Here is a 14,239-nt window from a genome sequence, read left to right as displayed (position 1 = left end):
ATGATTCCTAATAGTCTTTTGTGCAGCCTGGACTCTTTGGACCGGAACCTCCTGAGAGTTTCTTAGTCAAGGTGAAAGGCTAAACATGACAGAGCTCTTGGCATCCAGGATACAAAGCATGTAAACTTTCTTTTAGAATTGTACAATCATGTTCGAAGCATTTTTGAACATCTTTTACTGCAGCCAACCTTGACTAATACATTTTCTGCAGCAAATAGAGAATTCCTTGCAAGTTGTTTATGCTGTGATTTTGCTTGTGCACGCCACTGCAGTTGTAAAAAATCAGTGTCTCCCTCTCTCTTTCCCTCAATGTTTTATTTTTCTATTATAAATCAGTTGACGTGCTAATAAACATATCAGTTTAAGTTCAGTCGTCATTTTGTTTGTAAGTCAGAAAACATATATGTTATTGGCAATTTTTAACATTTGTATTGTTTTTTTTTGCACTGTAAGGGCTGGAAACGAATGATTTGATTCTGATGGAGATGTTGTATGGTGTTTCACTTCTGGACAAATACATTTTAAATGAGCAGGCCATCACATATCATGTCACATGTGACCTGTCACCTCCCAGGATTCATCAGCTGAAGTGGTCCATAAACAACCTCAGATCAAAGCTCACTCCAGTCTGAGCTTTTGGTCGTAAAATCAAAAGTTAAACAACTGCACAACGAGCTATTTCTCGCAGGATTTATCTTGGTTGTCATTCATAAAATCTCTTTCAGCTCCGGGTGCCAGTGAAGTCAGAGATACTGTTGTAATCATTAGCAAAGTGCTGGCCTTTTTTGGGGGGTCAGAATAGTTTATCCATTACACTGGAATTAAAGGTACGGTAAGCAAACTTCTAACTGGGAACACGTTTGGTCACTCACATTCAAATCCTGTATGAAATTTTAAAGAAAAAAAAAAAATATATATTCTTACAGCCCAAGAGATAGCTCCTCCAAAACCAAACTCTCCATGACGACTGTTTCCACCCTGTTTACCATCATGCAGCATTTAATGACTAGTTTTTATATCTATTTGATGTACCATTTGAAAAATACTACTGATTAATAATAAAAGTAGATGTACCTCTAAGTCTATAAAACCAATATCAACATTTATGCAGCAAGTCAATACAGTCTCCATACGGCTGGGTTCCTTTAAAGGCCCAAAGAACCCTCTTAAAAATTCCTCATTTATCATCACATGACACAGGTAAATGTAATCAATGAGATAGTGAAAGAATTAAATAATCCTTTTGAAATTCTCCTGTTCACTGCCCCTGCTTCTTCCGCTATTTAAAAAGTCCACCAGAGGCCTAGGAGTTATAAAGGCCTGTGGAAACTGATGGAAAGGTTAGATAAAATGCCTCAAGGTGACTGGCACTGGACATTATGTGACAGAAAGTGGAAAAACTGCCCAAATCATATGAAGGCACAAACTCAAGGGAGTCTACGTAGATGAGAGGGCACACTCAGAGTTTGTCTTTGTTTTCCCACCCTATTTTTCACTTTTATTAGTCCCACCAGTCATCTGAGATGTCTTCTTGTGATATAGACGTTAGACACCAATGTCTCCAGTAATTCACCTCACACTGCTGAAACCCAATCTCACGGCAGACAGGGCTTTTTTTTTAAAACCATATTCTGCTGGATCACCAGGGTGATTCAGAATAACCAATAACACTGTGCTCCCCTCATATGAGCTGGGTTTGACAGACATGCAGTTTCCTGTTGGATGCAGTGATAACACCAGCGTTGCAAACACTGAAGATGATATCGCCCCTCAGGACCCAGTGACACACACAATTTACACAGGTGCGTAACAAGCTAAAGGGAAAGACAGTTAAAGCTCCTCTTCTCTCACAGAAACCTTTGGGGACTTCTAAATAACCCACACAATCTTTATCCTTGGGAAAAATAAATAAATAAATGGAGTTACCAAGGTAACAGCTGTGTGGATGGTGTTTTGCCCATTGGATATGACAAGCTACAAAAGCAGTACATTATGAATGTTTTCAAGGATTACCTGAGATACCTAAGGACAGTTTTAAAAAGAAGAACACTTAAATCTTTTCGTGTACTGATGTTAGTTAATGTCAAACAACCACGCTCAGCTATTTTCGTGTACCATTAATAACTGACGTTAGGAGGCCACCTTTGCCTTTATACGTGTCACCAGTTTGTTTCATGCACCTCTGATAAGAAAAATGGCACCCACTGTCTCAGCCAATAATCTTCAAGAAATGTTCCTCAGCTTATCTGGATCAGAATCAAACACTGGCCACTCACTGTCCTCGCCTGACAGACAAAAATAGCTTTTAGTTCTCTGCCAGCTTCAATCACAAGTCCTATATCTAACCCTCTAAGTCATTTTTACTGCCAAAAAAAAAAAAAAAATCAAATTAATGTCTGACTAGGCCAGTTCTTCACTTGACATGCAACCTTTTAAAAGCTTTTACAGTTTTAAATACAGCATTTATCTTCCACAGCAGGTCTTGAGTGTCTGGCATTTTTAAGAGTGCAGTGACCTGCAGACCTCCTGCCTCTCAAGTACAGCTGGTCGGAAAACTTTAGGCTCTTGGAAGGCCATGACATTTGAGAGACTTTGACTGCCAATCATACGGGTCAAACAGGGTGTATAAGATGTATCGTTTATGGTTTAGGAGGCAGGTGAAAATGTGCAGCAGCAGGCTGCAATATCCCGTCTGACCTGTTTAACTTGGAGAAAAAAAGCAGACCGTATACATTTTATATGAACAGTAAAGAAAACAGACTGCTTTCACGATGGATCTAATGCTAAAAACATTAAACATCTGTTTAATTTTAGAACCTGATTTGTGTTATTGCCATATCTTTCTTCCTACCGAGAACAAATCAAACGCAATGACTTCTGTTAAATGTTAGAGGATGAGTGTTTCATGAATTCATTTCGAGGACAGCGTTCTAAATCTGGCCAAAGTTGCACAAATTTGCATTTCTTTCATCAGTCGTTCTGAGGAAATCTATTTTACCGCCATAAAGTCTAAAACTGAAAACAAAACAAAACTGACATCTGAATGATTTACAAGAGCGAGCAGCTCGATCGGAAGCCCCAACAGTCTTTTATAATACTTGTTGAAAATGTTTACGCTCCCTCTAAACTGCTGAAAGGTGCATCCACTTGAAATTGTTCTTGTCAGTATTCCTTTGTCTTTGCTTTCTTTTTTCTTGTTTTTTTTTAAGCAGAGATTTACATAACACATTACAGATTGACAATCACAGGAATGAATACACATCAGTGGGCGCTGGAAGGTAAGATTGATCGTGGTTTGAGCATGTGTGATTATTGTAACTCCTCTCGTGCAGATGAGCTACACATGAATGTGACACTACTCGATGGTGAATGAGTGACCGAAGTGAAATTCATAGAAACAGTAAATGTACTGGAAGATTCGAGGTGACAGAAAAGAACTGCACAACCTTGAAATATACAGTTCTTTCACTTCACTCAACAAATCATACTAGGTTTTGTTTAACGGGTGAATGAAGTTTATCTCAGCGTGGCCTTCTCATTGTCCGGCCTTGTTCCACTTCTCATTCTCTGTCACTTTGCGGAGCTAAGCTGTAAACTTCCCCTCCGAGCTTTCCCGTGCATGACTGATGTGATCGCGGTTTAGGCTTCAAAGTATGACGGGTTCTCGTGATTGCATCTTGTCTGCTGTTATCTTGATCATCATCAGACGGTCGCTTTTTGCCCGCGTCCAATGTTTGACCAGTGTGATGGATCTCGGTGCATATCCAGATCTCCTAATAAGCGCATCTGTAGGACAAAACGTCCATGCATGCTCTGCTTGCTTTTATCTTTACTGTAAATGTGAACCAGCAGCGGGGTGAAGGGTACCAGAGTCCTTTCCAAACCATGCAGTAAACATTAGCATTCATTTATTTAAATATTTGTCTTATTAAAAGAAAAAAACAGACAGCACAAACGCATCAACAGAAACGATTCTTCCCCGAAACACAGTGGGGGACATTATCCTCATTTATGTTACGACCACTTGAGCTCCTTTGCATTTTACTGCATCATGCCTCACAGTGCCTTGAGGAACAACAATGCAAATGAAAACCCCACCAACAATCTTCCTCTGCCTTTGCTACACATTTTATTGGACTGCATGTGCATGCAGAACCCAAAGAACAGCAATTGAAAGCATATTCTCTAATTACATCCAGATGTGGGAGGTTCTCCGAGTCCAGAAAGCAGGAATGTGGCACTAAGATGAGATAACACCCTCTCCTTCAAAAAAATCATGGGTTCCTGACTCATCCTCAGCGGGACAATGGATGGGAATTTGGCTCCCTTTCACCTCCTACTTATGTACAGTATAGTTAAGAAAAAGGGTGGATGGGGGTGAAAAGCACCTGCTCCTTATGTTTCAGCAGCTCTATGAAGAAACTGTCTGCAAAAAGTCCTGGAAATCCAACGCATCTGTGGTAAAACCAACATGTGACATTCGTGTGTGTGTGTGTGTGGGGGGGGGGAGCTTAAAAAATTGGTGACTCTCTCGTGCAAGGGACAGAATGAAGTGGAATTCAGCTTAAATGAAACCTTAACCTGGATGATGTTCAGTAACTTAAACCAGAGCATGACCTCTGACACCAGCTGGCTGAAATGCATCAAAGATAAAACTAAAACTCACCGACGCCATGTTTCTTTCTACTTTTTAACACATGCACGGACCAGACTGGAATGAAAAGGACCACTCTTCCTCCTGTTTGGCATGTGGCCATCCTGCACTTTCGCAGACAGAAGTGATTTGCTAGGGATTGAACTGACTTGAGAGTCCAGGGACACTCGAGTACACACGCCCAGTGAGATGTTGCCATGGCACCCACCTGTCGCTCGCAGCGCACCGACTCTTTATAGCGCATAACTTTGAGGAAATAAGTTAACGTAGGCATATTCTAAGTAGACCTTTGGGGAGACGAGCTGGCCGTGTGGGGTAACATGAAAGGAACAGTAACAGTGATGGCTGTTTCCAGCTAATCTGCAAAAGCAAACACAGCTTCTAATGTCAACGTTGAAGTGAGTGCTAACCTGAGTCTGTAAGCGTTATCTATCACGCCTAGGTATCTGATGCACAATAATCACCTTTGTATCATCAACACTTTACATATCATGCTAAAAATCTAAGCTAAAGTGAAGCTAGTGAGAGATTGGAAAATGTGGAAAGATCCACCTCAGCATGTCGGTCTATGTTGTGATGCACAGCCTTCTCTGTCGGTCGCGTGAATTTCATCAAGTTCTTAATGGGTTTCAAAGTGCAGCCGAGTCAGCACATTTGACGTGAAAGGGACATAACAGTCAAATGTTAAAAAGTTGCAACTTCGTTTTAAATAAAGTTGGCACTGAGTCTCCTATTTCGAAGGAGCTGGAATTCCTGTATATTTGACCACCGAGTTGAGGTGAGAGTCAGGTCAGAGTGGTGTTATCTGACTGCACTTCTAACACCAAGCTAATACCCAGAGTTATAAGATGAAGTGATTTGGATCAATTTCTAACTCTTATTAGACTACACTCTCTGTTTAAAATCAATGAGGTGAGAGTGTGGGGTAGAGCCAACAGAGAGGGGTTAGGGTGAGAGGAAAACCTTTTCTAGTTCCCGAATCAGCTTTTGTTCCACTCACATTACCTTCAATGATTTCACAAGACAAAGCAGCTTGCTGAAACGCTGTTACAGATTTATCGGTGTATTGAGCACACGCTTAATTAGATTCATTCTTAATTTTTGGGAGACAGTCAGGGTAAAGTAAAAGAGAAGGTTAGACACAGGGGACGAGGACATCCCAGCCATGAAACTGAAGGAGTAACGCATCACGATTAATATCCCGAGCCCACATCGTTATATTTATTAATTTGTGTCAATTTCTACATATGCCACTTCCAATCTCTTAAACATCCAGACCTTAAGTAGACTTTGATTCGTGTACATTAAGAGGTCGGTGTGCCCCATCAGAATTTCTAGCAACGCCCCTGCAAGGAAGGGCATTTTTCAATATCAAGGTTCACTTGAAAAGATGCAAACAGGGTAGAGGCAGATATATTAGGCTGGAAAAGTGCCAACTGTCACATTGTTTACAAGGTTGAACAGGAAAAAAAATGTCAAAGGCATACAGTAGGAGCCAAGTTGGGGACCTAAAACAAGCAGTCCTCTTATGAAGCCAGTTGTTGCCTTCATGTGTGATCCTCCTCTTGGGCAGGAAATCGGGAGCATGTCTTCTTTGTATGCATAGGCTGTATTGCCCTAATTTTACACTTTTTTTTTGGAAGGGGTATGGGGGGGGGGGGGGCATGCATTTCTGCAACCAGACTGATAGTGGAGGAAGACCTGAATTATTGAGGCGACTGCGTCTGATGGCAGCCTACAGAAGAAAACGGGATTCCAGCTGGACACCACCGAGCTTTGCGTCAGGGACACGCGCGGCACATGCACTCAGAGAGGCTGAGGGGCTTTTAAAGAGCGACAGAGCGACTTCTCCACAACAATTACGCGGCAGAAGTCTTTCTTTTCATCGTGTTTTACAACGAAAAGCACTTTAAAATACAGAGTGAGGCGGATTCCAACGAGAAAAAAAACTAAAAGTGCATTCCTTCATTTCTCCCCCTCCCACAGAGTCGTCATTCCTCAATGTGAAAATTGCGTCATCTGAAGTTCTGGAAATTGTCAGCAGTTGATGTAAACGGAATAGATCATGTTAAGAGCATCAGAGCCTGCGCCTCGGCGGCGGTGGGGGGGTTTAATCCAACATCCAAGGTTCATTTATCCTCCCTCCACTGTCTTGTCACAGGTTGCGGTACTTCCAGTCTCGGGGGTCAAAGACCTGAGTTAGAAAGCACTAGCTGGCTATTTTTTTAAAACATTTTTAAATGAAAAACAAAGCAAAGAAAATCCAAAATAAAAAAAAAATCCGTGACGCGCCTGCTGTTAATTGCCCATTAACAGAAAGTAACAATTACCGCCCGAGCTCCCGGTGTCGCATTATGTTCTCACTCGTATGTCCTAGAAGTCGACCCGAGCTTGAAATGAGCCATTTCACCTCCCTCCACTGTCAAAACTGCATTTATGCCAAACAAACCCCGACATTTGTTGCCAAGGCTGCCCAGATAAACAGTTCATCCCCGGGAGAAACCCTCACCCGAGCAGGCTGCGCAGGCAGCGCCGCATCCCCAGCATCCCCTGGCCAGCATCCCCTGACCAGCATCCTCTGACCAGCATCCTCTGACCAGCATCCCCTGACCAGCATCCTCTGACCAGCATCCCCTGACCAGCATCCTCTGCCCAGCATCCCCTGACCAGCATCCTCTGACCAGCATCCTCTGACCAGCATCCCCTGACCAGCATCCCCTGACCAGCATCCTCTGACCAGCATCCCCTGACCAGCATCCTCTGACCAGCATCCCCTGACCAGCATCCCCAGCATCCTCTGACCAGCATCAGCCCCACTTCAGCCGCGGAGACCTGTTAAGCCATCAATTATACTGCAGTAGCTACACCGGCAGCAGTTGTTGCATGTGAATGAAACATCACCATTGAGCACATTTGAGAGCGTCTCCAGTTATTATCCAGACGGCGACGTGCACCAAAGCTCCCAAATAGGGCGTCATGAGACAGCCACCAGGTAATGACAAGCATTAAGAAAAATCTGAATCTCACCAGCAGCAATCAGGATTGCGTTCTTGTTGTTTCTTCTCGCTTGGTTTCCTTGGAGTTAATGAGTTTCTGACGTTCACTCCGACTGATTTCTCCCTCAACTGTTATCATTCACTGGGTATGGATCTTTTCTCTCTCTTTTTTTTTTTTCTTCAGCGGGGAAATGATGGATCATTCAGCGTCCTCTTGCAAAGCTCTGCCCTCTCCAAACTAACCTTCCCGCCCCCTTCTTCTTGCCATCTCAGATCGGGGCTGGACAGGAGGGGCGAACCCTGGACCCGAGGGCTGCTTTAGAGGCGCTGCTCTGTCACAGCGATCAGAGCGCACATGGACGCGCGGAAGAGCGCACTGTTAGTCAGTGATGTCCCCGCCAGCTGAGCCGAGGAGGACGCGTCCCGCTCCGTCCTTGGTGCGCCTGTGCGCATGCAGGAACCTCTCTAGATCCAGCAGCTCGAGCACTGACGCAGGTGTCCAGGGTTCAACTGCGACTGACACCGATGCCGAGCCCGAGAGCTGCGGCTGACAGTGATAAAGTAATCTCATCTGAACCGACGCGGGAGTGGGAAATGGGAGCTGATCATCCCCACTTATGTGACCTTGGGGCTGTGTTTGCTACGGAAGAGTATTAGGGCCAGGCAGGAGAAAAATAAATAATAAATTAATATTTTAGAGGAGGAAGATTTTTTTTTCATTATGCACTTCGAGAAAAAAGTCGAAATGTCAAGAAAAAAGTCGAAATGTCAAGAAAAAAGTCGAAATGTCGAGAAAAAAGTCGAAAAGTCGAGATTAATGTTGAAGTAGAATTTCGAGAAAAAAGTCGAAATGTTGAGAAAAAAGTCGAAATGTCGAGAATATTGTTGAAGTAGCCTATAATTTCGAGAAAAAAGTCGAAATGTCGAGAAAAAAGTCGAAATGTTGAGAAAAAAGTCAAAATTTCGTTAATAAAGTTGAAATGTTGAGAAAAAAGTCGAAATGTCGAGAAAAAAGTCGAAATTTTTAGAAAAAAGTCAAAATGTTGAGAAAAAACTCGAAAAAGTCGAGAATATTGTTGAAGTATAATTTCGAGAAAAAAGTCGAAATGTCGAGAAAAAAGTTGAAATGTTGAGAAAAAATTCAAAATTTCGTGAATAAAGTTGAAATGTTGAGAAAAAAGGCGAAATTTCGACTTTATTCACAAAATTTCAACTTTTTTCTCGAAATTGTATTTCAACATTAATCTCGACATTTCGACTTTTTTCTCGACATTACGACTTTTTTCTCGAAGTGCACAATAAAAATATCTTCCTCTCTCAATTTTTTTTTTGTCTTGCATGGCCCTAATACTGTAGTTTGCTCATCACAGGGGCTGGCAAAAAAAAAAAAAAAAGCTGGTGGACAGAGGTGGGAGAAATAAAAGACGGCTCACCTTTGTCTCCAAATGCACCTGATGTGCCCCTGTTTCAGGCTTGTGGTGTCGCGTCTTAGTAACCCCTGCTCACACAGCAGTAAATAGTACACGGCTGCGTTTGCACTGTGTCAAGTCCCAGTTGTGTTTGTCTGAGCTGCAGTTCTCTGACCTGATTTTCTCCTGCTTTATATAGGATTAAAGAAACCAGCGAGTCAATAAGTGGACAAAACTGTTGTGTATGACCTGAAAGTCAAATTTGCACTCACATCACAGTGGTTTAGGTGCAAGTGCATGAGGCTGAAAAAGGATTGACAAAATTCAGAGTTTCATTGCTTCTGTTTCTTTTAAAGGAATATTTGAATACTTTTAGAAAGTGTCAGCCCTCCTGTCAATGGATCCTGCTTCAAACAAAAAAAAAAACAAAAAAAAACAAACCATCATTAAAACCACACAAACTAAGGATTATTGAAAGTACTTTGGACATCACGGCAGAGGCGACTAAGAGACTCAAGAAAAGTGATGACAGAAGTGAAAACGAGTGACTCAAGGCAACAGACTGAATAAAGTCTCAAGTGTCCTTAAAATGACTTAACGTCCATGTTAGGAAGACCGTTGTAAAAAAAGTTTATTTCTGTCTCTGTAAACTAAACCTTCTTTTAGTGGAAAGTTATTCATAGTTTATTTCTTTTGTTCTTAGAAGTTGAAATTTCCAAATTGGAAATTTCAACTGGAATGCCCCCTCATGTCGGAATTCCAACTCCAGCATTGTTGCTACTCACATCAACTAAACACACATGAAATGTTCCTGTTCAGAACCATTCTGAGGAAAACACGACGTGGCATGTTGCCGTTTTGCTTGAATGTACGAAAAACCAAGGTATGCACCCTAAGTATGTTATTGTTAAGAGGAATGACTTCTAAACCGTCACAAAAAAAGTCAAAATAGAGCAGATAAATTGTACGTATATCACGTTCTAGCCAATCGAGACTATCACAGTATGATGGAAAGATTGACGAAAACAAAACTGTCGATTTGAACTCCTTTTATTCATTGTTTATTTAGAATGGACTGATTTCTTCAATATCTGAATGTTCAGGTTGATTGAATTAGTTGAGTGTTTAATTCATATGTCAATTTGCAAGTAAAAGTTAATAATGGGAGGAAACGGCAGCACCCGGAGAAAACCCAAAACTTTTACTGAACGTGAATATAAACCTCTGCGATGCTCTTTATCTTGTTATTGCTGTTTACTTCGTGACAGCGAACTGAATGCCGAAGGTCCTCAAAAAGCTGCATACTGTATAGCCGTGTGTGTGTGTGTGTGTGTGTGTGTGTGTGTGTGTGTGTGTGTGTGTGTGTGTGTGTGTGTGTGTGTGTGTGTGTGTGTGTGTGTGTGTGTGTGTGTGTGTGCGTGTGCGTGTGTGTGTTTGTGTGCATTGGTACATGTTAAAATACTCGCAGGAGAATTGGTCAGGATACACACCACACTAGAAGGATATTTTGTATTAAAAGGCAGGAATAGTGTTCTGCTAATTCTGATAACATTTAAAAAATGTAGAATTGTTTCTATTGGTCCATCAACCCTAAATATGCAAAAAAAACAAGATGTCAATTTAAGATTTATAAACCTGATTTTGTGTATAATCTGTGTATTGACACAGCGCCCCCTATGGCAGGTTGTGTATTAGCCAAAGTAGAAAACTTTTAGCACACCGGATATTCAGAAAGGTGCGTCGGAGGAGGAAAGCTGCAGCCAATTTAAAAAGAAAGCTCCCGCACACCTTCTTCTCACCAGACTAATGTTTTATTGGGCCAATGTTTCGGTCATAGACCTTTCTCAAGGCATCCTTGAGAAAGGTCTATGACCGAAACATTGGAGTTTTCTTTTTAGGTTGTGTATTAGCAAAGCCTCCTAAATATTCACACTTTTTTTTTTCTGATTGGTTGTCCGCCAGAAGGTCCTGATAATTTTTAAACTGTCATAATTCACGTGTCGCTATTTACACTGGGGATGAGTTGGCAATATGATTACTCAATATGCTATAAAACTGAAGATTTTATAAAGGTCAGTTGGCTGCCTAAACCCAACCTTTGGTCCAACCTTGAAATGTATGATACCAAAAATTATGCACAAATATATATACATTTTGATCAGATATTATTTAAACATTATGGACAATTAATGTAGTTGATAAGTGCACGGATGACAAAAAATCTAAACCTTAAAAGAGCCATTTTCTCACACTATTTTTGTGCTCCACTGCTGCCATTGTGTTGATTATGTCATTAAGAGGTCACAACTTTTTCAGATTCTTAATACATTAATTTAATTAATCTATTTGTTCTGTATCCAAAAAAGTCTATCTTATTAAAATGTAATAAATAAATGTTGAACATGGATTTCTCCCTGTACATAACCAGTATTTACTGTAAGAGGCAATGGCGAGAACCAACTTCTTGAAGGATTCTTTTTGCAACTTTGCAACTGGGACGCATTTCCACTTCCAAGATCCAAAGTAAATGGAATGCAGATATACATGTTGAATAGCAAACGTGTTGCCTAAATTGTTGTTTTTTTTTTTTTGTTCTTACAGACATGCATGCAGTATAAAGAAAATAATTCCAAGCAAGCTGAAAATGTTTCTCACATAAACTTCTCAATATTCTTATTTTTCTATAACCTCCATATCAGCACTTTTAATTGTTTTGTTCAATATTTGCATGTTCATGTTGTCTGCAAAGAAACAAGCTGGCAAGCCAAAAAAATAATAATATATAATAAAAAAACGACTCCTGTATGGAGTTATTTTATTGTTTTCAAGTCAAGCTTCTACTTCTATGACGTGTGGCTTGATTTTCTGTCTTCTCCACTGCAGTTCTGCTGCCTCGGTGGACACTTTCCCTCCTCTATTAACTGTAGATGTTTCCAAGCTGTCACTCCGATGGACAACAGACTGGGGGGTTCAATACATTTACTTGGTCTGTTGAACAAAACTTTGGTATATAAACTTTTCTGTTAATTATTTATTTCCCCACAAAAGTTTACCTGACTGGACAAATCTCTTCCTCTCTCTCTCTTCTTTCTGAGGACACGAGGAATTAAAAAAAAAAAAACACCTCGTTAAAAAAGGCTTTACATTTTTGACCCAGTCATCCCAGAATTTAGTAAACAGGTTTCTGTATAATTGCAGAGAATTTACTTCTTTCCACAGCACAAATATAATTTCCTGCACTCATCCACTCTTGTGCTTTAGGGGTTCGGGAGGCGGACATGATGATGCCAAACATGTATTCATCAGGATGCATTGCCTGAAAATGGACATACAGTAGAGACTGAATGGGTAGATGTGTATTGAATATGCTTTTTATTGCTTTGTGAATTTCAGCTCAGAAGGGCTTTATCGCCAGGCATCCTGAGAATATAGGCCAGTGGCTGTCTGCCTTAAACCCAAAGTCTGCAGCTTTTGCTGTCTCCTCCTGCAAAATGTGCTTTTGGTTTTGGTGTAATATAAAGAAAAAATGAAGCAAGCATTTCGTTTCAAATTCCCACCATGCATGTATGTAAACTCACGACTTTATGAAACCACGTTAAGGTTTTTAGGTGCACCTAATAAAGTGGCCGATGAGTGTACATTAAGGCAGTAGTTGTCTGGTACTGAAAATTACTCTCTCTCTCCCATTTTTCTTTAATTTATTCTGTATGATACGTCTTTTTTATTTATTTTTTCATCAAAAAGCTTTGATAAAGTCTAGAGACACCACCCTTAACTGAATCTTTTTAATAAGCACCATGAAATGGTTTCATTATTGGCTCATCAAGATCTGTTTTATTTCTAAAAAATGTTTTGCAGCAATGTCTAAAGTTTTGTCAATTTTTGATTGACTTATTGCAAAACGATATTAATTGCACGACAGAAAGCACGAGATCAGCATCAGCCAAATCCATCTGAGGTGTCACGAGGCGTTATTGGTTATATCAGCTCCAAAATCCTCGCCCTCTGGTGGCTTCAGTTAAAGTAAAGTGCAGCTGTAAGTCTTTGGTGATTTTATTAAGATAGAGGGTGAAATGCCAAGGTTGTGTTGTAAAACAATCATTTAATAAATTACCGGTTGAAACATTATTTTCTCTGGAAGGCAGCGTCGTCTCTGTGAGGCGTCCTGCATCTCGCCCCTTAATTAAGTTTCGCTAACAGGTTGTCTTCCCCTTCTCAATCAGGGTCTAAGGTTAGAGGGGAGGGGAAGGGGGGCTGTGCCATTTTCATTTATCATTTTCATTACTGTTCCATTGTGAAGCCCTTTGAGACTGTAATTGTAATTAGAGCCTGTAATAAACTTGATTTGCTGTGAGCTCCTGTGGATGGAGGAAACAGAGACGGCCCTGCAAGCCAGAAGGAGCATCAGATGAAGATCCTGCTCACTGAATTTAATGGTGAAAATGATCTGTCTCTTCCAAAAACTTAATACCCACCTACATGGGTGTGTGTGTGTGTCATTGCTGCAACCCACTGAGTCAGACTCTGTCTGTTCTACGCCTCAGCTTGCAAAGTGTAAAAACCTGCTCCTTGCAAAGGTGACCAGCTCAAAGTATGACATTATGTACTCACTTTGCTTTTTTTTCTTTCCTCAGAACCGGTGAAATGAATTCGGCATATTGTGACATTTCCACGCTTTCTGCAGTTACCAAATGCCATACAGTAAGTTTCCTTTCAATAATTCCCTGAGCGGGTGTAATCATGTCCTCCAGCTAATAATTATAAACTCAGGAAAAATGGACTCCCAGGTATGTCTCGGCTTCTTTTCTTAATTAGTTCCAGCTTGTTCTGGACTTTTATTTTTGTGGGGGGGGGGGGTCCTAGAAAAAGAATTGCACTTCAATAAAAAAAAAAATCCATTTGACCATTTTTGTACTTTGATAGAAAAATAATGCACATCTACACTGTGTAATCCCTGCAGCCACGTCATGCTAGAAACAGACCAGACACTCTAAATGTGCCAGTGGTCAGTCCTGGTCAGTTCGGCTGTGAATGAGAAATTCTTATCGCTTGGCAACGACAACTTCCACTTCGCTCTGAGCCAAATGCTTCCTCCTCTGGAGGTGTCGCCTACTGAAAGGTTGCACTCTGCGTCTCGGAGGTGTGAACACTTGTGTCTGACTGTCACGATGCAAGCTCTC

General features: G+C 41.0%; 1 protein-coding gene across 1 annotated transcript in view; it reads right to left on the bottom strand.

Moving 5' to 3' along the window:
• Positions 1–8,078, bottom strand: part of gabra3 (gamma-aminobutyric acid type A receptor subunit alpha3) — a 152,731-nt gene extending 144,653 nt beyond the window's left edge. The window contains exon 1 of the mRNA XM_061740047.1: positions 7,682–8,078. The gene's annotated coding sequence lies outside the window, so the exon portion shown is untranslated. The remainder of the gene's footprint in view (positions 1–7,681) is intronic.
• Positions 8,079–14,239: the final 6,161 nt, after the last annotated feature.

This window comes from Cololabis saira, chromosome 14, assembly GCF_033807715.1.
Source record: "Cololabis saira isolate AMF1-May2022 chromosome 14, fColSai1.1, whole genome shotgun sequence".
NCBI classification, from domain to species: domain Eukaryota; kingdom Metazoa; phylum Chordata; class Actinopteri; order Beloniformes; family Belonidae; genus Cololabis; species Cololabis saira.
This window is presented reverse-complemented; position numbering and strand designations above follow the sequence as displayed.